This window comes from Sitophilus oryzae, unplaced genomic scaffold, assembly GCF_002938485.1.
Source record: "Sitophilus oryzae breed Bouriz unplaced genomic scaffold, Soryzae_2.0 scaffold_302_pilon_pilon, whole genome shotgun sequence".
Taxonomy (NCBI): Eukaryota; Metazoa; Arthropoda; class Insecta; order Coleoptera; family Curculionidae; genus Sitophilus; species Sitophilus oryzae.
The window spans coordinates 147,792-175,760 of record NW_022146866.1 but is presented as its reverse complement, the minus strand read 5'-3'; the positions used below and the strand labels follow the sequence as shown (position 1 = coordinate 175,760).

At 34.3% G+C, this 27,969-nt stretch overlaps 1 long non-coding RNA gene across 1 annotated transcript in view; it reads right to left on the bottom strand.

The window, feature by feature from the left end:
- Positions 1–14,161: 14,161 nt before the first annotated feature.
- LOC115884559 overlaps positions 14,162–27,969 on the bottom strand; it is a 38,171-nt gene continuing 24,363 nt past the window's right edge. The window contains exon 3 of the long non-coding RNA XR_004050577.1: positions 14,162–14,457. This is a non-coding gene — a long non-coding RNA (uncharacterized LOC115884559). The remainder of the gene's footprint in view (positions 14,458–27,969) is intronic.

Here is a 27,969-nt window from a genome sequence, read left to right as displayed (position 1 = left end):
CATACAAGGGTGGATGGGCCATATGGGAAAACGGGAAAATTCCCGGTGGGCCGGTGGGAAGATGGGCCGGTGGGCCGGTCCCGATCAGAGCTCAAAAAAAGATTGATTTAGCAAAAATTAAATGGTTAATCTTTTAACTAAAGTTACGTAAAATTCTTAGTGACTGCCTAACTAACTAATCAATTTGCAACAATATAATCGTTAGTTGCTTTTAAACATAAACACCAATTTGTAAAATAACTATTGTAGATGTCTTCCTCTGAGACACTTATAATTTTAATAAACATCTGTTGTTTGTTGTTCCATTTGAAATGTTTTATTATACAAGGTGAGTCTATAAGTGCACCTTATTTGTGCTGCTTTGTGCAAATATTTTCAGGGCTGGTAATAAGTCAATAATTGTAATTGATTTTAATTCTCGTATTATTTCAAGTATTTTAAATCCGTCTACTTCATTGGTAGTAGCTTAAAAGTAGTATATTTGTTTGTTACGCAACAAAAATTCTAAATATCGAATATCAGGCCAGAGTACCTATTCTTGACCACTCACATCTTCAAATATCACTAGCATAATCCACATTACAACACTACATGCTGTCGATAATATCAAGAATAGCACCGCAGCCAATTTCTTCATTGGAAGAGAAAGAATCGATATTTACTGACAATATGGTGAATGCACCGTCTTACTAATTAACAATCGTGAATTTAAGTACTTATTTTAATCCCATTCACTCTCGGCATTCGTTTGTCAGTAATCGGGTAATAATTAACGTACGGTACATACCTAGAGATGGAGCGGTTTTACGCTAAATTGATAGAGCATTTAATCTTCTTAGAGCAGGGGGCAAAAACGAAGAACTGCTCTACGCACTCGAGGGAGTTAGGCGCGCGCGATTGCTTTGTGTTTGACGCGAAAATGATAAATTAGATGCTAAAGACCGCTAAGAAGTTCGTCTATTATTGTTGGACGTAATTCTAAGGCCAGGTTCGTGTTCGGAATAATTTTAGTGGTCTGTGTGAGAGAAAGAAATAATGATCTAAACGCGTGAAATACAGCTGATAGAAGAATAATTCAAATTTAATTATGTTAAAAAAGATTATTTATGATTGTTTTTTGGGGTGCTGAATTCGAATCTGATGTTTGCTAAATCAAGAAAAAGTATAGGAAGAGTGAAAACTACCCCCACCCCTACATAAATTTTAGTATAAATATTTTCCAGCTTAACCAACTACCGATTTTATTTTCATAAAATTTTGTTTCTAGCATTTACTATATTTTTTGTCTCTTGTAAAAAAACGCCACATCGCATAGTTTTTGAGAAAACATTTTTTGGAGAATTTATTTTTATACAACTACGTATTCTTTAAATCAAAATAAGGGGTGCAAGGGGTATTGAAGCGATACATATAGCCTAGCTTACCCAAAAGTCAACCTCACCTTCACGTGGTGCACCCTGTTTACACAAACGAGGCTCTGACGTCCGAGTATAGGCGGTATAACCTTATACAACCCTCAGACCTACCATCTTCTGGGGAAAAGGAGTAATAAAATACACCTAGCCGGCCGAGAACGTAGCACAAGGGAACTATCGTCGCAGTCCTCACTGTGCCTAGCCATCCCGTGCTACAGTTGCAGCCAAAACTGTGCGGCAGCGTAACCGCCACAGTTAAACCTTTTCACGCAGCTTACACACAGCAATGATGGAACATTCGAGTGGGACAAAATTATCGTCCGGAGGTAAAATACCCCCTCAATCGGATCTCCGGGCGGGGGTGCCTACTCGAGCGTATCATCGGAGAAACAAAAAACATCAATGTTTCACGTTCGCGGCGTGGAACGTCCGTACTCTACTGGACAAGATAAATTCAAATCGACCAGAGAGAAGAACAGCACTGGTCTCACAGGAACTCCACCGATTAAATATAGATGTTGCCGCTCTAAGCGAAACACGCTTTGCAGATGAAGGTAGTCTCACTGAGGAGCATTACACCTTCTTTTGGAAAGGTCACCCCGCAACACACAGGAGAATTCATGGTGTAGGCATTGCGATCAAAAACGAAATCGCCACCAAGTTAACAGAAGTACCTATTGGTGTCTCCGAACGTCTTATGACCCTAAGGTACCCCATATCAGACAAAACTTACGTCAACATCATTAGTGCCTACGCTCCCACCCTTGACGCTAAAATTGAAGATAAGGATAAATTTTACCAAGCTTTACAAAATGCCCTTCAACGAATTCCAAAGCACGAACGAATCATCTTGCTAGGTGACTTTAATGCCCGTGTAGGCAAACAACAGGAAATATGGCCTGACGTATTGGGAAAACATGGAATGGGAAACGCAAATAGCAATGGTGAACGCTTATTAACAACATGCGCAGAGTATAATCTTTGCATCACCAATACGTGGTTCATGTTGAAGGACAAGTTTAAAGGTACCTGGAAACATCCTAGATCAGGCCACTGGCATCAATTGGACCACATAATCGTTCGAAGGACGCATCTAAAAGATGTTAGGCTCACAAAAGCTAGAGTAGATGCCGAATGCGGCACTGACCACCGACTTTTAATTTCAAAAATGAAAATCCAGTTAAAACCCAAACATCCACGCTGTAAAAAGCAAAACAACATGACCAGATTGAACGTACGGGGTCTAGAAAACAACAATACCGCCGACGCCCTCCGGGAAGCCATCAAAGAATCACTTCCACCGATAACTTCAATCTCAGTATTGGAAGCTGAACAAGGCTGGACACAATTAAGGGATGCGATTCATAAAACCAGCGAAGCAGTACTGGGAAAGTCGAACAAAAAGAAACAACCAGACTGGTTTGACGAAAATCAACCGCATATACAGGCTTTGTTGGAACAAAAGCATAGAGCATATCAAGCCGTCACTGCAAATCCACATAATCCAAGACTGGTAGACAACTTTAAAGCAGCCAACAACACGCTTCGAAGAGAACTGCGCCAAGTAAAGGATAACTGGTGGTCACAAAAAGCGAATCAGATTCAAGAGTACGCCACGCATCACGATTATCGTAAATTCTTCGAGGCTGTAAAAGAAGTATACGGCCCAACTAAGAAGGTAAGCTGCCCAATCATGGCTCAAAATGGCGAACTTCTAAAAGAGGAAGAACAAATTAGAAATCGCTGGAAAGAACATTACAGCCATATCCTTAACCAAGAAAACAACCCCAATATGGAAGCATTAAACACAATACCTCAGTATAACAGCCTCGATGTATTAGACATCCCAATAACAGAACAAGAAATAAAGACCTCCATAAAACAGCTTAAAAACAACAAATCAGCTGGCTGTGACGATATTCCGGCGGAAATCTATAAGTGTGCAAGTAAAGAACTTATTGGTCATCTTAAGGCTCTCTTTGATGTCGTATGGGAAAGCGGAGAGGTACCTCAGGATTTTCGCAATGCGAATATAGTGAATATATTTAAGAACAAAGGAAGTGCATCAGACTGCGGAAATTACCGGGGAATTTCGCTATTGGCTATCGGCGGAAAAATTCTTGCAAAAATAATGTCAAACCGCCTGCACCCATATATAGAAAAAATCCTTCCAGAATCGCAAAGGGGTTTTCGTACCAACCGCGGCACCGTCGATTCCATATTTTCCATCCGTCAACTACAGGAAAAAGTAAAAGAGCAGGAGTCTAAACTTTATGTTGCATTCATCGATCTAACAAAAGCCTTCGACTCTGTGAACAGAGATGCGCTTTGGGCAATTATGGAAAAGTTCGGAGTACCCAACAAATTTCTTACAGTGTGTAAAAGCCTCCAAAACAACAAGTCAAGAGTGTCACATCATGGATCACTGAGAGACCCATTCCTAACAAATACAGGAGTTAGGCAGGGATGTGTCTTAGCGCCTCTCCTATTCAACATATTCATGGCAGCGCTCTCCATTATAGTGGACAGCAAACTGCAGGAGAGAGGATTGGGCATTAGATACTGATATGACGGCGTCTGTTCAACATAAAAAGACTCAGGGCAAAAACACGTACAAAATTTATCACAGAACTTCAATACGCTGACGACTGCGCTCTAGTTGCAAACACGGTACAACAATTACAAGAAATGTTGAACACATATACCTGGGCATACGAGGCTTTGGGCCTTAAGCTGAACATCGGCAAAACTAAAATCATGTGCACTCCCCCGGAAGATCACAACAATGCTATAAAAATCGGAGAAGAACTATTCGAATATGTGGCGGAATTCAATTACCTTGGCAGTTTGATTTCGGAAAAGGCCAATATTGACTCTGAAATTCAGCACAGGATTAGTAGCGCCTCAAGAGCATTCTGGAAATTAAAAGACAGGGTTTTCTACAATCATGACTTGAGTACAAAAACAAAACTTGCAGTATACCGAGCAATTATAATCCCCACCATGATATATGGGAGCGAAACCTGGGTGCCTTACCGCCGACACATGAACGCATTGAACAAGTTGCAACAGAGACACCTTAGACAACTCTTAAGAGTCCGGTGGTTCCATCATGTCTCAAACGTATCGGTCCTTGAAAAATCTAACTGCGAGAGTATTGAAGTCATGGTCACAAAATCCCGCTTAAGATGGGCTGGTCACGTATGCAGAATGCAAGAAAACCGCATACCAAAATCTCTGCTTTACGGTGAGCTTGTGGACGGTAAGAGGAGGCCGGGTGGACAACTGAAAAGATACAAGGACATTTTCCACGAAAATTTAAAGGGAATTAACATGCAGAATGAGTGGGAAAAAGCAGCTCACAATAGAACTCAATGGAGAAGGGTTGTAAACTCAGTTAACAGCGGCAACCAAAAAGTAGAGAGGCAACAAAGCAATGAGATTTTTGAATGTCCGGAGTGCGGTAGGCAGATAACATCACGTATCGGGCTTTTCAGTCACAGAAAAGCTCATGAAAGAAAACGCCTTGCGTGACCATTTTCTTTATGTGTGTCGAATACTCGTCAGCGAGTAACGGCTGTATGTATGTATATGTAAATCAAAATAAATTAATTGCACATAATTTACCTTTATACAAAAGTGTTTCGTTTGTCCGTTAGAGGGCATCAGTCAAAAACAAACCCGAACGTTAAACCCGAACCCTAATTCAAAAGTTTTAAGTAACTTTTTCAAGCTTTTATGAAGTTTATTGTCAAATATAACTTGTAATACTAACGTAAAATTCTATATTTTCACCAACTAGATTATTAAGAGCATAATAGATTTTATACGCCTCCATAGCTTGATGTGAAAAAAATAATCGGTCGTCTGTTGAGTTGCAAAATCTTTTAAATAAAATTTACGTAAGGGTGTGGTAGTTTTCAACCTTCCCTTACTTTTTCTTGGTTTTTGTCGAAGCCAAATGTTAAAGCACTTAGCAAAACATACACACCCAAAATCTCATTCAAATCGGAATAACGGTTCTAAAAATATCTGAAAAAGTGTGTTTATTTTTTTTAAAGTTTGATGAAAGCCCTCTAACAGACAAACGAAGCACTTTAGTATAAAGGTAAATTGTCCCCAATGGACCTATTTTGATTCCAAGAATACGTAGTAGTCCCATGTCCACAGAATTTTGGGACACCCTGTACATGTTCCTATACCTAAAATAAATCGTTCTTAAGTTATCTAAGATTAGTTTTAAAGCGCATATTTTTCTGAATTTTAACCAGGAGCCTATGACCTTAAACGTCAAGCGATGTAAAACTATATCAGGCCATATCATGTTACCATTAGATATCACTAAAATACGAGATATATTTTTATATAGAAGAATGAAATTATTGGGAAATTATTGGACTAATACTGGTAGTCGTATTTTAGCCATGTTTCATGGCTAATCTTACTGTAGGTTGCCCAATAATTTCATTCTTCTTTTTTATTATAGTCCCCACGATAACATCTTTTGTTTATTTTTATAAATATACTTAACCAAGTTTTGCATCAGTAATAGTAAATGAAATTGAAATAATTAGTTTATTCTCCAAAAGTTAGTTTTTTGACAGAAGCAAATAAACTGTCTGACGGTTTGGAAAACCTTTTCACTAGTGAATTAAAAAGAAGAATTCCATTAGAAAAAATTGATTTATGATAATTTTTGTCTCTCAATTCCATAACAGCTACGGCCAATATTATATCATATTCAAACAACTTTATTTTTGAAATAGAGAGCCACATATGTGTCACAGTGACTGTGGTTATCACTAAATTTGACGTTTAGGTTATACAAATTTTTTTGACACACAGTTTTTTCCTTCAAAAATTTTAAGTTCTTTTTTCAAAAACGGTTAATGTTAGGTATAGAATATTTGATATGAAATCCATTAAAATTTTACAGAGAATATAAGTATTTAATAAAAAATGGGGGTGCCCATTTAAATTAAGAAAGTTTCTGTCAACTTCCGGTATTTCCAGGCGTTCCGCCATATTGGAAATATTTTTATTCGATAGATCTCATTGTGAAACAATGATGCGCAAAAAATCTCCGATCTAGATCTTATAGATCTCTAGAAACTTTTAATGCACGCTCAGCCTGGGACACCCTATATACAGGGTTGTTCACCACATACGACACGGAGTATTGTAGCTAAACGATTAGATTTTTACAAATTGTAAGTTTTGGGTTCGTTGAAGGACTATTAGAGCTACAATTTAAAAATATTTTTACGAGATACAGAGTGTCCCAAATAAATAATAAATATGAAAGTTGTATTTTTTTAAATGGAACACCCTGTATATTATTGCATTTTTAACTTCTACGATTAAAATAAAGGTAAATTTGATTAAGGCTTATTACACTTAAAGCTTACCGTTTTTGAAATATTTTGAATTTTGTAAAATTGCAGTATAAATTTTACGGTTCTCCGAGGGTATCAAAGTTTTTAATACTAAATATTTACTGAAGTTTATTTATTGATCAGTTATTGTGTTGCAATAATAAAAATTATACTACCTTATACAGAGTGTCTAAAAATTTATTTTTAATAATTACTAGCTTTAAACGGCAATAAATTGTTTAATTTAAATGGAGTACCCTGTATATTTTATAAGAATGAGATGCACAATTTAATTGTCTATCAAATTGTATTATACGACTTTTTACCTATCCCTTCAAGTTTTCGTAGAAAATGCATTTTCTTATAATTTAGACCTCATTTATCAATATACCCATGGAATATTGACATTTTAGATTGTTTTTAAAACAACAAATGTACAAAATGTACAGGCTAGTAATATTATCGTTTTTAGTAAAACGATGAGTAAAACTAGCCTATTTGTATGCAAAAAGAAAACTATTTAGATCTTTATAAAAGAGTATACCATTAATTAAATATAACACCAGTATTTCCGCCCAAATACTAATTAATTACATATTTAATTGTGTTCGTTAATAAATTATTCTAAATAAATGTGGATTTGAATCAGAAATCAATATAATAATAAGTTATGAAAATGAATGTCTCTGTTGTTATAAATAAGCATTTGTCAAAAAATGAAATATCATTTTTAAGGTGTTAGTTTTTTTACCACACTGTCTAATACACATAAATAATTCAGTTTTTTAGTATTTGGAGCAATTATTATTAATCAACGCAAACAGTCAGTTAATGTAGTTTGAATACTGGAATCATATTAATTGGTTCTCTTTAACAAATATTTAAACAGTTTTTTATTTTTTAATGAAATAAACGAACTATAATGACAATATTAGTATCTGTACTCTTTAAAAATTTGGTACATCTTTAAAAATAATCTAAAATGTCAGTATTCCATGGGTATATTGATAAATGAGTTCTAAATTACAAGAAAATGCATTTTCTACGGAAGCGTGAAGAGATAGGTAAAAAATGGTATAATACAATTTGATAGACAATTAAATTGTGCATCTAATTCTCATAAAATATACAGGGTGTTCCATTTAAATTAAACAAGTTATTGCCATTTAAAGCTAATAATTATTTAAAGTAAATATTTAGACACTCGGTATAAGGTAGTAAAATTTTTATTATTGCAACACAATAACTGATCAATAAATAAATTTCAGTAAATATTTAGTATTAAAAACTTTGATACCCTCGGAGAAATGAAGCCTTAAAATTTATACTGCAATTTCACAAAATTGAAAATATTTCAAAAACGGTAAGGTTTAAGTGTAATAAACCTTAATCAAATTTACCTTTATTTTAATCGTAGAAACTAAAAATGTAATAATATACAGGGTGTTCCATTTAAAAAAATACAACTTTGATATTTTTTATTTATTTGGGACACTCTCTAACTTGTAAAAATATTTTTAAATTGTAGCTCCAATAGTTCTTCAACGAACCCAAAACTTACAATTTGTAAAAATCTAATCGTTTAGCTACAATATTCCGTGTCGTATGTGGTGAACAACCCTGTATATGTAGCATGAATATCTGGAAGTATAATGCTTTTAAGGGTACACAAAATTTTCGGTTATAAAATATTAAGACCATTAATTATATGTTTCTTGATAATAGAGTAAAGGCATTACTGATTAAAATGCCTCGACATTAAGTTTCCAATCAGTAAACAAGTATTATTCCGTCTCTGTACCGTAAATCGCGACCAGAACCCGCGATTTCGTTCCTCCGAACGGTTGTTCTTGCTAACAGGAGCGACTGGAAGGAGGCAGAAACACCCACGCGGCCCAGATGAGACGCTTGATGGATTAATCCATCCCTAATGAGCGTAAGAGCGATAAGTCTCGCATGTGAATGCGCCCGACCGACAGCAAGAGGGCACAGTTCAGCCATCGCTAATTAGTTGAATGGCGGCTCGGCACAATGGCTGAGTCCTGCCTCGCCACCGAAACACCACCCTTTCCCTCTGCCCTTTCCAAATTTCTGGCGATAGCGCGGATGCCGTCTGGAACACGACCTACTTGACTGAGTGACTGTTTGAAAACACGCGTATATCGCGCCTAGCGAGCGGTGTGTATGTTGTTTTCAACCACTTGTATTTATTTGTGCTGCCGTGCCGCAGAAAGATAAATTGCGTTCTGTAGTTTTCGCTGCTGTATGGTGGGATGTGGGAGAAAGGAAACGGTTAACTTACCATAGTTTATTTATAAATATTTTTTTAGCTTTGATTAGGTTTTTGTACAATTTTATTTTGTTGTTTATATAAATAAAATGCAAAGTTTATAAGAAACTTCTAAATCGTATATACATGGTCCGGCAATAGTGCTTCGGGCATCTGTATCTCCTAAAATAAAAAACTTGTGAATTTTGTTTAAGTGTACACCTAAAGGTGCGTATTCATTATCCGCACGAACGAACGAACGAACGAATGTTCGCTAGTGGTATGGACGGGGACCGCACGAGAAGACTGGAGGCATTTGTTGGCGAACGCCTTTGATGTACCGACTCGAAACGGATGGTCGGGCGAACGAACGAACGAACGGCCGCATGCGTTCGGTCCCCGTCTAAATATACCGCACTTTCATTCGTTCGTTCGTTCGTTCGTTCGGATAATGAATACGCACCTTAACGTTTGTACAACTTAACAAGAATAGCTAGAGACGTGAGAAATATAAAATAAGAGACGCCCCTCGATGCGCAGTGGACAGCCCACAAATTTGCTTGAATCAGATTTTTCGTAGCGTAACTGCATCTTTCTTCCGCCGAATGCGTTCTCTCTCTATCGTGTGCGCGGCCGGTGCTATCCCCAAGTCTCTTCCTATATTTGTCAAACTGTTCTAGCATGTATTTTAGGAAAATATTTTAACTTTTATAGGATAGCTCAAAAAAGTGTGAGTATATCAGGATGCTTTTTTAAATGGAACACCCTGTATATTATTATTACATTTTTGGCTTCCTTTCCGATCATTTTATATAATCCTAAAATTATGAAGAAATCTATTTCGATAGTTTCAGAGATATTAATAAATAAATAAAAAATATATATTTTCAGCCTTTCTTAAAAATATTATTAAAAATACAAGAACTGTCCGAAAATCAAAACTATATTAGGTGTTTACTTTAGATAGTATGTACTTACTTTGATATAAATATGGTAATCGTAAATCATACAGGATGTTCAAAATTCTACGCCAAACTTTCCAAATTATAAAATAATTTTTCTTTGTTTTTTTAAATGAAACATCCTGTATATTATTTTTTCAATAGATGGAGAATTAAAAAATGAACATTTTTTGTATTTAGAGTATTTTAAAATGTTTAACAGTTTTGCAGATATTAGCGGTTTTATATTTCATCTGGCATTTTTCACAGTAAAGTTATATCAAAGCCACCCAATGATTTTCCCTCGTATTTTACCGTTGAAAGACCCATATGAAATAAAACTGGGTGTATCTGCGAAACTACTAAAAAATTTGAAATACTTTAAATACAAAAAATATTCGAAGGTTGTAAAAATATATATTTTTTATTTATTTATTAATAGCTCTGAAATTATCGAAATATATTTACTTATATTCTTAGGATTATCTAAAATGATCCGAAAGAAAGCCAATAGTGTAATAATATACAGGGCATTAAAAAAAATCATCCCGATCCACTCACACTTCTTTGAGCCACCCTATAGAAGTTAAAATATTTTCCTGAAATACATCCTCGTATATACTTTAGGTCGGCACTTAAACAAAAAATTTCCAAGTGTTTTATTCTGGGAGCTACATATGCACAACGCACTATTGCCGGACCCTGTATAAATTTTATATTCAAAAAATTACTAGAAGCCAAATGAAGGGTCAGGGGTAAAAAGAAGGTGAATCGATTTCTCTCCAAACTGAGAAACACACGATTTAATGTTCAAAACATTATAAAAAATTCAGTACAGGAATTTTTTATTAGAAAAAATACCATTGTATAACATCATACATACCACAGTAAATTTGAAGCAAGAAAACGACGCCCTCAAAGTATTCACTAATTAAATAAATTGATTTTATTATTCAATTAACACGCCGCTACTGAACGCGATCTTTTCTATAAATAATTTCTGGCTTGGGGGAGAAAGAGAAGTGATGCTGGAAACGACGCTTAACCCTTGCTATTAAGATTAATGATTTGAATTTTAGGTATTTTCTGGGCTTCCCTAATCTTCACTATATACCAGTATGTTATTTTTATGACCAGCATAATTAAGTATAAAGCTAAGCCCGAGGGGTGTCTCACTTGAGTAAAATGTACATGTACTTGCAAAATATCATTTTACTGCCAAGCGACTGCGAAGAAGACTGCCCTATGACTACCATATTATTATAGCCCACTATCATAAAACGTATGCCAACGACTGCCGAGCAGGGTTCGGAAGTAGTTAATTAAGACGTAATTTACCTGATTAACTACGTGTAGTTTTTCTTCAAAAACTACGTCTTTTCCCGTTCATTAACTACATGAAAACTACGTTAATAAACTATGTATTGATATTATGAATACTTTTTATTTGTGTGAGGTATAATAGAGATAATATGATGTAAATATTATATTTAAAGCCATATTTCTTCTGTTTTCTTAAATACATTATGTGTTTTTAAAGCTTCAACTTATTATAACTTCATCTCAAACCTTTGATATTTGAAAGTTACATACATAGGTTACATAAACTGCACCCTCTACATAAACTACATTAACTACATGTAAAGTAGTTTATGTAGTTTTTAAAAGTAACATGTAGTTTTTCCAAACAAAAAAAAAGTTTCTTATTCACTGTCATTGATATCCTAATTATTAGATAATAATACATCTGGTATTATCGTATTCTGGTATATTGTCGATTTTAGAATAAACTAATCGGTTCTATCTTATTTTTTATGAGAATGGTCATAATCAAGAGGGCTAATGTAACCGTGTTAAAATAAGGTAATTAAAACCCTATTTTTTCGTATTTATTATAATTTTGCTAATATCTTCGGTTTGAAAGAGGATATCAAGGTGCGGTTTTCGCTGACTTTTTAAACTTTTATTACTCTTTATTATCAGATAAAATTATATATACTATCGCATTTAATTTTTTGAAAAACCGCGCAATGTTTGTTAAATTGTAAGACAGCGCCCCCTAGCGTCTACAATCAACGACTTATTATTATTGCTTATACGCTATAATATAGAGTAAGAAACGCTCTTTTAAACGAGCCCCAGATTGTTAGATTCCGTTCATCCAGTCCGGAGTTATTAATGTTTAAATAAAAACAGATCTAACCTTCCCCCGCCACTTTATTTTGGCAGATAGAGGAAAATGGTTCTAACAAAGAAAATGCAAAATTTAATAAAGATTATAAATCTATTATTTATAGTATCCGTTATCTAGGCAAAATTGTGTAAAAACTCCTTTTTCTTATTTTTAATAGCAGTTGCGCCTTCTACCGGCCGTTCTACAAACTTGAAAATAATTTCCAGCAATTTGTCATGCTTTCTTTAGTAATAAATATTGTTTCCGTACGCTCTACGACTAATACTTTTCGAGATACAGCCGAGAGCTATTCTTAGTGGGACACCCTGTATATACTAATCTATAAACCAACGTTGAAAGACCATAAACTAATGTTAATTTTGTACGTCTGTAATAATAAATGCACGTTTATTTATCACTTTATGTATATGTAGATATGTAATTAATTTCAATGAGAGATTTATTATTACAAAAAAAATATTTCTCTTATTATTATCATAACTTAATGCGATATGATTTACCGTTATTAACTTTAAAAATTACTTATGGTCTTAGAAAAATATTTTATATCTTTTTGATTGTTATTTTTCGTTTTTAAAAGAGTTTTTGACATTTATATTTAAAAAACTATAAAGATAATATAACTACATTAAATAAAGTGTTTTCGAATAGTTGAATTTAAATATTTTAAATAGTTTTCCTTTATTCTTTGATTTTTTTTGCTTTAAGAGATAAACTTTCTGAAACGTTAAGCATTTTTTTGTTCCTTAAGCAAATTTGTTTATCAGTCAACCTAACTGACAAATAATTCTCCGTTGGATTAACGCCAGCAGTGTTTACAAAAAATAACTATTTTATTTTGTAGATGTTTTTGCAGTGGCAGAATACCCATATAGGATTTTTTTGGAGAGGTTGTAAAACCAAACCAAACCACATAGGTATAAACATTTTTCACATTAAATAATCTTTCATAAGAATGCAGACAAATTAATTAACAATTTAGTTACCTATGTTCTCTCAAATCAGGTAAATGTACACTAGTATAATTTCAAAAAATCCGTTATTATCACACTTATCAGTTTTAAGGCCTTTTGTCACGCATAAATTTGTAAAAAATACCAGTCAAGATATAAAATGCTTTTTAAACATTATATTATAAAGTTAAAGTAATTTTGTATAATTTATTTTTTAATCAAAATTTATACCAAAATATTATGTTGAGCAAAAATATACGGGAAGATCCATGCAAAATAAAAAACAAGGCAAAACAATAACTTTATTAAATAAAATTACAAAACCAAATATTAAACAAAAATAATTATAAATAAATATTATAACTTGTCCTTTGTATAATATGTTAACACTCACATTTAGATTTAAAAAATAATCTACAGAGAAAAATATGATGTAACTGAAATATTTCATACAAAAATAATTCATAAGGCAAAATACTTAAAAAAAATTTAAATTATTTTATTATATAATGGTAAAGCTTCATTCAGAACCTCCCAATTAGTGAAATAACTAGTGGTTTTAATTACACTTCATACGATCATTCACTATGTTTAACAAACACAATTAAAATTAATAAAATATCCTAGCAACAGCTTGCGATAGTCTGTTGTATCCGGAGAGAAAGCTTATAAAACAATAAACTTTTGATTTCTAACCAAAATTTTTCTTGACCGGTGATAAATCAAAGGCCAAAATGACATTCCTTGCAAATTTTGAAGTATAATTAGTGGAAACGTCAACATTTGGTAACTTTTTCCACTAATTAAAAATTACTACCACTAATTATGACGTTCTGAATGCTTACATTAAAATTAGGTGAACACACTTTACGGCTAATTGAAACTACTAATTTATTCGACTGATTTCGAGGTTCTGAATGAAGCTGAAGTCACATTCATGATATAAAATGCAATTTTACACATGCCATAAATAAAAAAAAATAATTTAATCATGAGGTTCTTGTTTATTTTTAACTCGATTTTTAATTAAACCGTAAACAAAAACATAAAAAATATCAAAATAACACATGCGAAATAAAAAACAAAACGAAATAATAACTTTATTAAATAAAAATAAAACCTTTTATGCAACCCTTCCCAATTCTCCTGTATATAAGATTACTTTTTACCCCTCGATTTTCAGCCAAATTGAATCGCTTACCCGCTGAAATGACCCTAAAGGGTGTGTCCATCCAAACACCCTTCCCGATTGGTCAACGCTGGACAGCGGTCACTTGGTAGGGTCCCTTTATCCGCCAGCCTGATTCACACTATAAAAAAGAACACTTTCGATTAAATAGATTTCTATACAATTTTGATTATATTTGTATAGAAATTAATATTTGTAGATTTCTTTTTATTTAATATCAAGTCGGATGATTTAGAGAACGAGGAAATTATTGATTTTGCAGTTGTCACTCGGAGTATACTTTCTCCTCGCGAAGCCAAATTAAAACTGGAGAATTTTCTCACAGGGAATACTTTCTTATATCTTTTGTCTGGCTCTTCCTAATATTTTAATGAACTCGAATGCTTTAGAAATTAAATTTAAAGGTTTTTCGTAGCGATTCATCAGAATGAGAAAAATAAATTATTGTAGTACGAGCCCTAACAACTATATGTTGGGACAAGGTCTTTTTTTGCAATAAAAATAGTAATTTGTTAAAACGACTCAATTTATTTTGTTTATTATTCTAAATTCAAACATTACAATATGATCTAGACAATTTTACTATATTTTTATAACTTTGCAAACAATTCACTTTTGATAATAGCTTATTTTGCCAAAATCAAGCCAAATTTGCTGACAACTATATATTGGGACAGCACTACAAGAAATTTGTTTAATACGGAGTTACATCACCTTTCGCCTTAACAACTGCCTGAACTCTTAATGGCATTGTATTTACCAAAGATTGGCACATTTGAGGAGAAAAATTATCCCAAATTCCCTGCAGTTTTGTCCGCAAATCAAAAATTGTTCGTTGAGGGTGGTTTCTTAAATATTGCTTCATTTTATGCCACACAGATTCTATAACATTGAGGTCCGGACTACTTGCAGGATAGGATAGAACTTTTATATTATTATTACCGAACCAATTTTTAGTTGATTTTGCTGAATGGCACGATGCTCCATCTTGTTGAAAAATATAGTCTTCGTTTGGAAACAATTCTTGAGCACTAGGCAAAAGTGAGGTCTCAAGTATATGTTGATATTTTTGGGCGTTAACAGTGCCATCTATAAAATTTAATTTGCCCAAACCTCTTGCTGACATGCAATCCCAAACCATAATCCCCTTAGGAAATTTAACAACCCTCTTTAAGCAATCTTTATGAAAGGCTTCTGCGAATTTCGTATTATTCTTTTTCGATGATCTCCAACGCAAACATAAAATTTAGACTCATCGCTAAATATGACCTTATTGCAATCATTTTGTGTCCACGATAATTTAGATTTTGCCCAATTGCAGCGATTTTTCTTTTGAATTTCTGTCAGTAGCGGTTTTTCTTTGGCCTAAATAAGAATTTGTATCAATAATCTTCAGGTAATTGATTATCCACACAAAATAAAATTTACCTTGTAAAACCCCAGACCGCATTTATGGATATATTTTCGGCAACATTCTCTTGATATATTTAATCCAGTTACAGTATTCCATTTAACTGTTACTTCGCGAAGAGTACTTCTTCTCGCAGACTTGCAAATTTTTACTAAATTTTGTACATCTCTCTGAGATACAACTTTTGGCTTTCCCGAACTTTTACCTCTAACGCCTACACTGGCAGATTCGCCGTATTTTTTTATTCTATTAAAGACCGTGGTTTTGGAATACTTAAACCATCAGAAATTTTTCGAATTGTTTTTCCCGTACTGTATTGACGAATGATAATTTCGCGTAGTTTTTGATTTGTAGCTTTTCCACGGACCATTACTTTGGATTAAATTAACAAAATTGAAAATTAAAAAAATTAAAATTACTTACAGTAAGTCTCACTACTCAAAGGATCGAGTCACTTACAAGCTGTCAATGCTGAAGTAAACAGTTTGCGACATTTGTGACATTTATAGCAAAGCCACCTATGATATTAATTATTTAAAAATACTTGTCCCAACATTTAGTTGTCAGGCAAATTTGTCCTTTTATGACCAAAATCCGCTACTGTAAATATAGATTGATTTACAACTTCATAAGAATAAGATTCTACACTTAGATGGAAATACCACGAACGGAATTTTTTTTTGTCAAATTTAAAGTGTCATATGGTTTTATTTTTATTATTTTTAGATATTTATACAGGGCGGGGCACCTCATTCGCCTCGGTTGATTATACGAAAACGGAAAGATTAAAATTATTTTGAAATGTACAGGATGTTTCATAACTAAGATCCATACCAAAGTTATATTTTTTCTTATGGAACACCCGGTATTTTATTTCATTTTTGGATTCTTGGTCATAAAATAAGGCATTTATTATAAGGGTTTAATATGTTTAAATGCTTTGGTTTTTGAGATATTTAAAGATATTTAAATATGCATATTTAACCAATTTTAATTATCCGTCCTATTTAAAAAAATGCTTCCTTCGTCTTTTTAAATATTTATATTTAAGTTTTAACTAAAAGTGATGTATATAGGTATTCTTGTAAATGCAATATATACGAATTATTGACTATTTTGAACAAGTTGATAAATTTCACATTTAAGCGAAATAAAATTTCATATATACGTATATACGTCTATTTATATCTGACTGCACAAAGAAGGAATTTTGTTCAGTTTCTACATAAAATATATGACTGCTTTTGCTGTAACTTTATGAAATTTCTACGTGGAAAAATGTGTAATGTTACAATATTGATGCCAAAAAAAGATATTTCAATAATTTAATATAGCCTAGAGGAATGCTTATATTTTGCTTCTAAAAACGCTTCTAACGTTGTCTGACAAAATTTCAATATTACAAATGAAATATTAGCTTATTCTATTTTTCATCTAGCTTGAAAAACATGACAATCTAAGCAGATTCGTCTTTACCATGGAGACGGCATATTAAATAAAACCGCCGTATGCTCGAAAAAAAAACGGCGTTAGCGATGGCTATGAAATGAAGATCGCTGTCATTTTATATGTAAAGGTTGTCGCCCACTAGACCGCGGCGCGACGCGGCGCGGCGCCATGTGGAAATTTCTTTTGTCTGCTTGCCATGTATTTAAATGGACCAACGCACATTAGAGCGCGCGGCGCAGAAGCGCCACGGAATTTCCGTCAAGAAGTCGGAAGACTTCTCTAGCAACTTTTTTCCGTCTCCCGCGTTTCGACGCGTTGCAGTGTGCGTACTCACAAGCAGATAATTTTGCATTCGAGTCTTTTCAGTTAGCTTTTTGACTAGGAACTAGTGATATGTATCAATGGCAGAATTGTATTTTTAAAGGTAAATTAGGCAAATCGATTTTCATAAAGGAATATGATATTTTTTTTAGTCTTCCCTCACTAGAGACAGATGGACGAAATGCCTTTCTATCAAAGATTTAATATAATTGAGGGGTGTAGAGGCAAAACTGGCAATCTCCACTTTTTAACAAAAGTGACAATCTCCAATTTTTAAATTCTAATTACCTAAATATATAAAAAAGATCAGGGTTTTTTTGACCACATAACTAATATACACATCAGAATAAATAAGAATTATCAAAAATATTAGTAATTTGTCTCTTCTGAAAAAATATGATGAGTAGATATACCCGGTGTTTTTTCTTCTAAAACCCTCAATTGAGGAGTGCGTAAAATGTTTCCTTTATATTTTGTAATACTGAAAAAAATGATTTTGTCTTTTATTAAATCTGGAAAAAGATGGTAAAATTCTCCAAACTTCTTCCTTTTTTTGTTAATCGTATGAGTCCAAACTTTTCCTCACCCCCTCTTCCTCTTCCTCTGTTAGAAGAGCACAAAAAATACGCTTTCGTCCGTACTTGAACTCATTGCTTTAAAAACTAAACTACAGTAAGTAAAAAACACTTTGACTATAACTAAATAGCGTTGCCGCGTTTCAAAAGCGCGCTATAGTGGGCGCAGTCCCTTCGCAGCCGGAAAAAATTCTCTTCCCAGCGCCGCGCCGCGCAGCGGTCTAGTGGGCGACAACCTTAAACTGGCGTGTATCAGCGACTTCGCTCGCGTCAAATTAATCATTTGTAATGGTGATGATAAAGCAAAGCAAGAATTTCCATTAACATACAAACTGGATAAAATTTTCTCACATTTATGTCAGCATGAGAAAAAACAATATGGCGATATTATTAAATAACTTCGTAATATTTGAGGGGTAGTTTCATCTCGTTGGAATTTGACTTTCGAAAAATCCGTTTGCCAAAACTTTTTACGTCAAGTAGTTTAAGCAGAATTGTGGTTAAGAAATTACCCAACTTTTTGGAACACACCCTGTATAATTTTTTAAAAAATTTCAAAATATATAAAAAAACAAATAAATTATGCTTGTCCATGCGTTTTCCCGAAATACTAACCGTTTTTTAAATAACAAATATTGTAATATTTGAGGGGCGCCTTCTTTTTCCTTTTAACTGATTACATTTTAAGCATTTTCCCTCTGATGATCCCTATCCTTTGATCTGTAAACGTCAAAACCTGTTCTGCTTGACCAACATCCCTGGACCATAAAATTAAAGGTCAGAGATCAAATGATGCCACGAGCTAGATTTCAACAGGTACAGCATCCCATGAAATGAAAACTGGTTTTGTTCATGACATAAATTGACACCTGTGCCGGCTAGACATAACATTTTACCTTACGAGTTAAGTGTTCAGTCAAAAGGTCTCTATTAAGTAAGACTAGAAACACACAGAAAAAGCAAAAACATTTTAGTCAAAAACCTTTTTGAACGTTTTATTGGAACAAAATCGCTTTATAAAAAGAATATGTAAAACAATATGTTTTGAAGAGAAGCAATGATAGATCGTTTTATTAGAAGTATTAAAATGATGTCTCTTGTCTAGACTGAAAAGCCCGATACGTGTTCTTATCTCTCTTCCACACTCCGGACATTCAAAAATCTTATTGCGTTGTCGCTGTTAGGTAAATGAGTTTACAATTCTTCTCCATTGTGTTTTATTGTGCGCTGCCTCTTCCCACTCATTCTGCCTGTTAATTCCCTTTAAGTTTTCGTGGAAAATATCCTTTAACCTTTTGAGTTGTCCACCCTGTTTTCACTTACCGTCTACAAGCTCACCGTAAAGCAGAGATTTTGGTATGCGGTTTTCTTGCATTCTGCATACGTGACCAGCCCATCTTAAGCGAGATTGAGTAATCATGACTTCAGCGCTCTCGCTGCTAGTTTTTTCAAGGACCGATACGTTTGAGACATGGTGGTACCATTTGATTCTTAACAGTCTTCTAAGTTGTCTCTGTTGCAACTTGTTTAATGCGCTCATATCATAGGCTCATATGTCGGCGGTACGATACCCAGGTTTCAGTGCCATATAACATGGTGGGGATTATTATTGGTCGGTACACTGCAAGTTTCCTTTCAAGTCACGATTGTAGATAATAAATATGCTTAACAACCGTTATAACATCGCCCTACAAACGTACGCGATACAAAATAATTGTAAGTTTTGGCGGGAATCCGAGGATACCATGTAACAGTCAAATTTCCTCGCAACGACCTCTGTGTGCTAGCTCATAAAATATCGCAAATAGCTATTATTTTTGCAGCATGTTTACTATAATTTTATTGTTAAATATTATTTTATTTAAATTTTACCATTATGCAACCCGATATACACCGCGCTATAGAGCCACAGAATATTATTACTGGATGCCGCCCAGCATTAGAATTTTTGTCCATCTCTCTAAATCTTTGGTCATCACATGTCACTTGTCACTGTCAGATCAAATCAGATGTTTTTGGATTTATTTATCCTTTGTTTTGGTTATTGAAATTTTATAATTATCAGATAAAATTTCGTAGTTAAATTGGTTATTTTTGATGTGGATCGCAGTGTGCAATTCGTTCATTTAATGGTGGGAATTTGTGAATAAGTTCGTTCATTGACCGGATATGAAATATGACAATGAAAAATATTCTAGAACGTCGTTTTTTATTTATGCCTTTTTGTGAGTTGGACTAGTTGAGATATATAGTTCTCTATCTATATCCTGGAGGGAGATTTCCGGTTGAAATCTGATTTTGTGAAGGAAATCGAATCCTTGCATGACTTCTTGTGTATCCACCGACTGAAGAGTGTCGTCGTGAAGAACTGGCTGCCGTTTCGTGAAGCATTTCCTGTTGGTAGTTAACAGGTCTTCCCAGAGAAGGATTAAGGCTTCCGAAACACATTTGGTTAGAGACGTGGTTGGATTTTGTTGATTTGTATGGACCACCGACCAATCACCGTAAGGGATTAAATAGCCAAATTTTCCGACCGATATTCCGATTCCACGTGCCCAAGTCCCCGATAGTTCCAAGAGCAAGAAGACCGATCCAGACCGTATAGCACAGAACAGTCCAGAATTCCATCCGTTCCTGTTGCCCGTGTGTAGAGTTACCCGTTGGACATCATAAACCCTCGTTGAGGGTTTTTTTATGTTCACCTCTTGAAGTCCTACACCTGGCCGGCATCCGTACGTCTGCTGAAATCCGTGGGCTCCAGTGACAGTACACCGAGCTGCTGTACACCGCCGTAGCAACCCTGTAGCTACACACCGTAGCTCAGCAGGAGGAACTTCCGAGTTGTTTCAAGATTGTACATCGATTAGAGTAAGACTGTTTAGATTTAGATTTGCTATTTATAAACCATCCTGACTGTATCTAGTATAAGTTAGCTAAGGGGCGTGACGTCTTAGATTTAATATAGCTTAGATCATTTTCGTATTTTTAGTAATTCTTATCGATTTTAAATTTCTTAACACATTTCATTCATTTCTTTATAAACTTTTAATATTTTAATAAATTACTTGATCATTTTTAGTAGTATTATTTGCAGTCTAGTCTCATAGTTAAGTTAGAGTCACTTAAGTACAAATAGTTATAGTAAGATTTGAAGTTCATGGTAGTTACACTCAACAATTCGAGGTTAGTGTTGAAGTCTACTTAATAGTTACATCTTTATTGCCGAGTTCATAGAGTATAATCTCGTGGCGCCCTTTTATTAATATCTCTGAACCCCGACCACCCGGCTGTTAAAATTAAAAAGCTAGTGGCCTCTATGTAACTCATCCTGCTTTAAGTAAACTTTGTGTTTTATTGAACTTCGAATAAGAAAGGGCGTGGCAACCAATCTAAATATATTTCTTTTACCTATGATGGCCGAGTTATAATAATAATAATAATAATAGCTCCCGTATATAGCGTTTGACGCCTTGGGAGTAGCAAGGTACAGCTTGGAATACAAGGAAGGTAATGTGGCTAGCACTACGCTTCAACCGCCTCTTATTACCTCAGGATTGTGAATCCCAAGTACTCATTTAAGGCTGAGTCGACCTAGGTACCCAAACTATTTTTATTTTAATAAAAATAGTCGGCTGATGAAATGCCGGGCGTAGGATTCGAACCCACTACCTTGAGATTGGTAGACGAGAATCTGTACCTCTACGCCACCGAATACCATCAACTCAGTAAGGCCAAGTTCCGAGAGAGAATTATTAAAAAAATAATTTTCTGATAGTTGTTTAATTTCTTCTTTTCATAACTTTCAAGATTACAGCTACATACAAACATAAATACAATTCATCCAGCCATCGTTAAAAAAATCTTCTTGCTCTTTACTCTTGTCCTCTACCTTTCTCCAAAGGTAACCGAGACAGCGCCCAGATAGAGTCGTAGTAATAAAGCCACTTCAAAGAGTCGCCTACTGCGAAGCGTTCCACGAATAATTTCCGCGATACTTTTGATGTGTTCGACCGTCCAGGCAGGTTATAATTAAATGCCGAGCAGCTAAAGAGAGAACGGCGTTCAAAGAGAAAGGGATAGAAGGTCCTCAGAGAAAGGGTGGTGCGCCAATAGCTGAACTAAGGGCTCGATGGAGGGTGCTTGGCACTGTCCGCAGATGCAAATTAGTGCCGTAGCTGGGCAGAATTAATTGCAATCGGAGATCGGGCCGCTAGGCTGGCCTTTTGCCTCCCTTTTCCCCGTGCCCCTTTCTCCGCGCTTCTAACCCTTCTCGTCGACCAAGTCCTGCGGAGGCGAGACCCTTGTCTGCGGCCCTTTACAAGTTTCGAGTTCGGGCTGTGTCTACTTGTACAGGATCGAACTAGTTTGTATTAAGATGTTCAGGTTCTCAAAATACAAATAAAAATAATAACCTTACAGATGTATTGTATCCCCCTTTCTTGAGTTATAACTGAGGGCTTTGACAAAAGCAAATATATGAGACGGTTTTACAGACGTTAGATCTCCGGGTAAGTTGAGCTTGGCTTGAATGCCTGTCGTATCGGCGTACTCAGTGATGAGTTGTTCTGGTATGTTTCGTGGTTTCGTAGCTTTAATCTACTGAGATGTTCGTTGAGGAGACAGTGTCCTGTTAAAAAAATGAAGATCCGAAGTTTGTAAACTTAAATCAATAAAAATTTTGATTTTTTTCGGTTGTAAGTCGTGAAAAATGTCTCCGAGTGTTTTAGACTGTTGAAAGATTCCCATTCCAGGTTGAGTCTTCCAGATTCTTGAGTTCTGCTTTAAGGTGGTTTTAACTTGGGAAGCAGAACGGTTCTGGTCCAGTTAGTGGAGTTTTCTCTCATTTTCTACTTATATCGTTTGCTTTTTCATTTCTTTCTATTCCTATATTGACTGGAGCCGAGAGTCGTAGGACTTTATTTTCTTCACCTAATTTGTTTAGTTTCTCTAGGCATTCTTTGACCAACTTCGAATTGATGGTTATTGAGTTGATCGCTCCCAAGTAGCAAAATTAGTTGTTCAACGTAATCAGTTGTTCAATCATCATAGTTGTTCAACGTAATCACAACGTCGCCAGGAGCAACCCAACGTTGCCGGACAACGTCGATGCGACGTCTAAGCGACCCATATTTGCACCAAAATAGTGGATGTTTTTAGGGTCGCTACAACGTCGCCAACGTAGTACGTCGTGTGCTAAAAGTTGTTTTTCATGCCGATTCGCGATATTTTGGGGTTAGAGTTAAAAATATTCCTCGTCAAATATTACTATATTCAACCATGGGGAAACCAAAATGAATGATGTATGAATTAGAAATGGAATATATTACGCTCCATTAAGAAATAACTAGGTGAATTTAACTTCGACAAATCTGCAAAGTCTTGAGATGTCCGCAATTGAAATTCATCAACAAAGATTCGTTTACTGTTGAAAGTGACCATGATACTTCGAAATACGGCAAAGCCCCTTTTTTATTTCCTAGTTTTAATTTTAAAATTATAGTTTACTTGGTTAACCTAACTTTTTTTGTTTAAGTTTGAGACAAATATACGAAATCTATCAGGAAAATTAGCTTACAACCCTAACAGATACAGTTTTAACAAAATTCGCAGTATTTTGTGGTTTCTGATATTTTATTCGATTCGTCCACAACGCACGAAAAGATAAATCGTATTAAAATGGCGGAGTTGCCTAAGGCAACCTTTAAAATACCAATATAGTGAATAAGGTGCGACAACCGACCTTTAGCTCACCTATGCCAACCTTTGGTTCAGAAATTGACATCTGCTTTGACGAAATAGGACCTCTGAACCCTACCGACATCTAGGAGGTAAATAACAAAATTCCTTCTTACAGTGCTCTTTTCTACCAAAGGGGTCATCCTTTGGTGGTGGTGGTCACATACTCGTTAATAAGATCGCTGACATTAGATCAGTATTTCTATTTATTTATTGTTAAAAAAGCCGTACAGGAAGTATTGTTGCACAAGATAATAATCCTTTTAAAAGCTAATTTACAGCTGAATGGGATATATTATTTTGTACACTCCACTGACTTAAAAATGTTTTTATTTTGTGGTCGAAAGGACGTCAGGATGAATTTCAGTTGACTGCTCTTCTGGGGGATATTATTCTCATAGTATTCCTCTCTTGTATGGGCTTCAAGTGTACTGTTATTTATTTCTATAGTATTCATTGATGATAAGCTACCACTTGTAGCACATTGCGAGGATGTGGATGACGAACCTAAACTCGTTATTTCCACTTCATTTTTCGGACACTGACTTGCTTACTTTCTTCTAATTACTTTTTCCTTTTTCTATAAAAAGCTGTAGAGTATTTATATACTTTTTCCCTATACATCTCCTTTTCGCTTTACACAGTAAGTACCACAGAAAAAATACCTAACCAATTGCTCTGTGACAGTACAGTACAGAATTTTTTGAGGTTAGGTGTAGATAGTTCCACTTCCACAACAAACATCGATATCGTCGCGCTCGTCGCCGTAATCCAACGTAGTAATTGGTTATAATTTTGAAGTTGCTTTGGGTCGTTTAATGAAACGTTGTATTACGTTGTAGTTAGTATGTACTTACACTCGTAATTTAAAAGTACGTTGCACAACGTTGTACTACGTTTGTTATTCTGTAGTACAATAAACATGCCTTCTGGCGACGTAATGGCAACGGTATAAAACCCCACTTCTAACAACGTTGTGCCCTACAACGTTTACCAATGTTGTTAAGGGTTAAAATATACAACTGTTTAAGTGCAACGTCGTAGCGACGTTTTGGCTACGTAATTTGAAGTTTGGGTATGCATAGGGCAGGGAAAAGTACCAATTTCAACGTTGCGCGTAGTCAAAACTAGTCGGAAGTCGGAATTTTGTTACTTGGGCTCTTAAGGCTGCTTGACTATCGGATAAGGAGGCTATTTCTTGTTTCCGATAGTTCCTATCTAAGAGAACTAAGTGAGTATTCAAGCAATAAAATGGTCCAATTGTAACAATATTGACGACAGCATTCTTACAGATGATAATTTAAGAGAAATAAAGCAAATGCTTCACAAATTTAACATTGCATACTGTAAGATAGATATAATTAGAATAATATATTGGATCAGAGCCAGTAATGGAAATACCCAAATGTATAACCCATAATGCTTTAAAATACTGAATCATAGAAAACCAGACCGTCCACTGGAGAAACAGATAGGGCCATAGGTATAGAGATATGAGCAATGCCTTTATCCAAGAATAAATCGTACAAATAAAATACGGTAAAAACCTCTATTGACAGGATATATGACTGTCAAGTGATACCTAAACAAGCTCAACTCAACTCAACAAATATTTTACATAACATTAAAATATAGTGACATAACTGACATTAAAATATAGTGACATAACTGACATAAAACTTTACACAGTAAACAAAATTGTTTGAAATAAGAAAAATATTAGTTAAGTCTCAGAACATTTGAATATATCCTTATTTTTTGAGCCAAATCCAAATCTGCTCTCCTGCAAAACATTTTTCAGCTATATGCATAATAATAATTGGTGTTTGACAACAAATATTTTGCGGCAAAACCTCCCGAATATATTGTCTTCTATGGCTGACTGGAAAGATGCGGTTCAGGAAGGATCTGTATCCCTGAGAGACGCAACACCCTTTGTAAAGTCACCGGGGTAACGGATATATTCACATCTACTTCTTAGGAACATTTCTTTCCGAGTGTTTGGGGTGTCTGGTGGATTTAGAAAACGCTTGTTACTTTATATTGCTTCTTCAAAGTACAGCTAAATATAAAAAAAAATATCTATAGCTATTGTAAGTGAAAATAAAAAAGTTTGTACCGGGTCTACCACTAAGAATAGCTCTCGGCTGTATCTCGGGAAGTATTAGCCGTAGGGTTTACGGAAAAAAATATTTATAACTAAAGGGGCTATGAGAAATTGCTGGAAACTATTTTCAAGTTTGTAGAACCACCGCTAGGGGGCGCAACTGTCACAAAAAATATGAAAATGGAGTTTTTACACAATTTTGCCTAGATAAGGTGTACTATAAGTAATAGCTTCATAATCTTCAGTTAATTTTGAATATTTTTTCTTAAAGCCAGTTTCCCTTTCTACCAAAATAAAGTGGTGGGGGAAGGTTAGATCTGTTTTTATTTAAATATTAATAACTCTGGACTGGATGATCGGAATCCAACAAGCGAGGGCTCGTTTAAAAGAGCGTTTCTTACTCTATATTGTACCCTATAAACAATAATAATAAGCTTTTGAACGTAGACGCTAGGGGGCGTTGTCTTACAATTTAACAAACATTGTGCGTTTTTTCAAAAAAATTAAATGCAATAGTATATGTAATTTTAGCTGATAGTAAATAGTAGTAAAAGCTTAAAAAGTCAGCGAAAACCGCATTTTGATATTTTCTTTCAAACCGACGATATTAGCAAAATTATAATAAATACCAAAAAATAAGCCCTTAATTACCTTATTTTTACAACACGGTATCAATAGCCCTCTTGATTATGCCCATTCTAACAAAAAATAAGATAGAAACAGTTAGTTTATTTTAAAATCGACGAAATACCAGAATACCATAATACCAGAGGTATTAATATCTAATAATTAAGATATTAATAACAGCAAACAAGAAACGATGATTCAGTGAAGTCATGGTAGGCTTTGGAAAAAAGTTGCTTTTGACGTAATAGTATAAACGTCAAATTGTTATTAGATCAACATTCTGATAGTCTTATCAGCGTTTTTTATCTTTTAATTGCTTTTTCAAAATGCCTTTATTATTTGAAATAGTTGAAGTTGTTGGCATTTTGAAAAAGCAATCAAAAGATAATAAACGCTGCTAAGACAACCAAAATGTTGATCTAATAACAATTTGACATTTATACTATTACGTCAAAAGCAACTTTTTTCCAAAGCCTACCATGACTTCACTGAATCATCGTTTCTTGTTCACTGTTATTAATATCTTAATTATGAGATATTAATACCTCTGGTATTATGGTATTCTGGTATTTCGTCGAAACTAACTGTTTCTATCTTATTTTTTTTTTGTTAGAATGGGGATAATTAAGAGGGCTCCTAAAACCGTGTTGTAAAAATAAGGTAATTGAGGGCTTATTTTTTGGTATTTATTATAATTTTGCTAATATCCTTGTTTATATATTAATAGTTAGTCAATGAGCCTGTATAAGTCGATGCTGCCAACTGGTGGCAGAAATTAAAACGTAAAAAGGGGCGGAGACTATTGAATTTGGCAAAGAAGTAGGGACTAGGAATTCTTCGAATTTAATTCTCGGTAAAGAATAAAAATATCTTATCTGATTCGAACCGAATTTATACCTCAAAGCGTTATTTACATTTTTTATTTTTGGACATGGATTTATATTTATTTTTGATTTTCATGGCCACTTGTTGGATACTAAAATTATATTAGGTATATAAATATTTTATTTTGATGGATAATTAAAGATTTTGATTTAGATGGATAATTAAAGAATATAATATGAAACTATACCTACCTACGTCTGTAACTTTGTAAAAAGTGTGGCGGATTTAACATAATGTTTTTTTTTTTAAATGTAACATCCTATTTTATTTAAGATTCTGCGTAAAATTCTATTACTTTTTTTACGTATATTTCTTGTATAATGGTGTAACCTAAAACTAGTTTTATAATATTTCAATTTGTTGATGAAGAAAAAATATTAGATATTTATATGTAGATATTTAAGGTAGAGCTACAGGGTGTTCAAATATATATTTTGAAATTCGACTACGTATTTAAAATAGAAAAATATCTGCAGATTCTTTCAATGACGCAGCCTATACTTGAGTGTTTTTCAAAAAGCG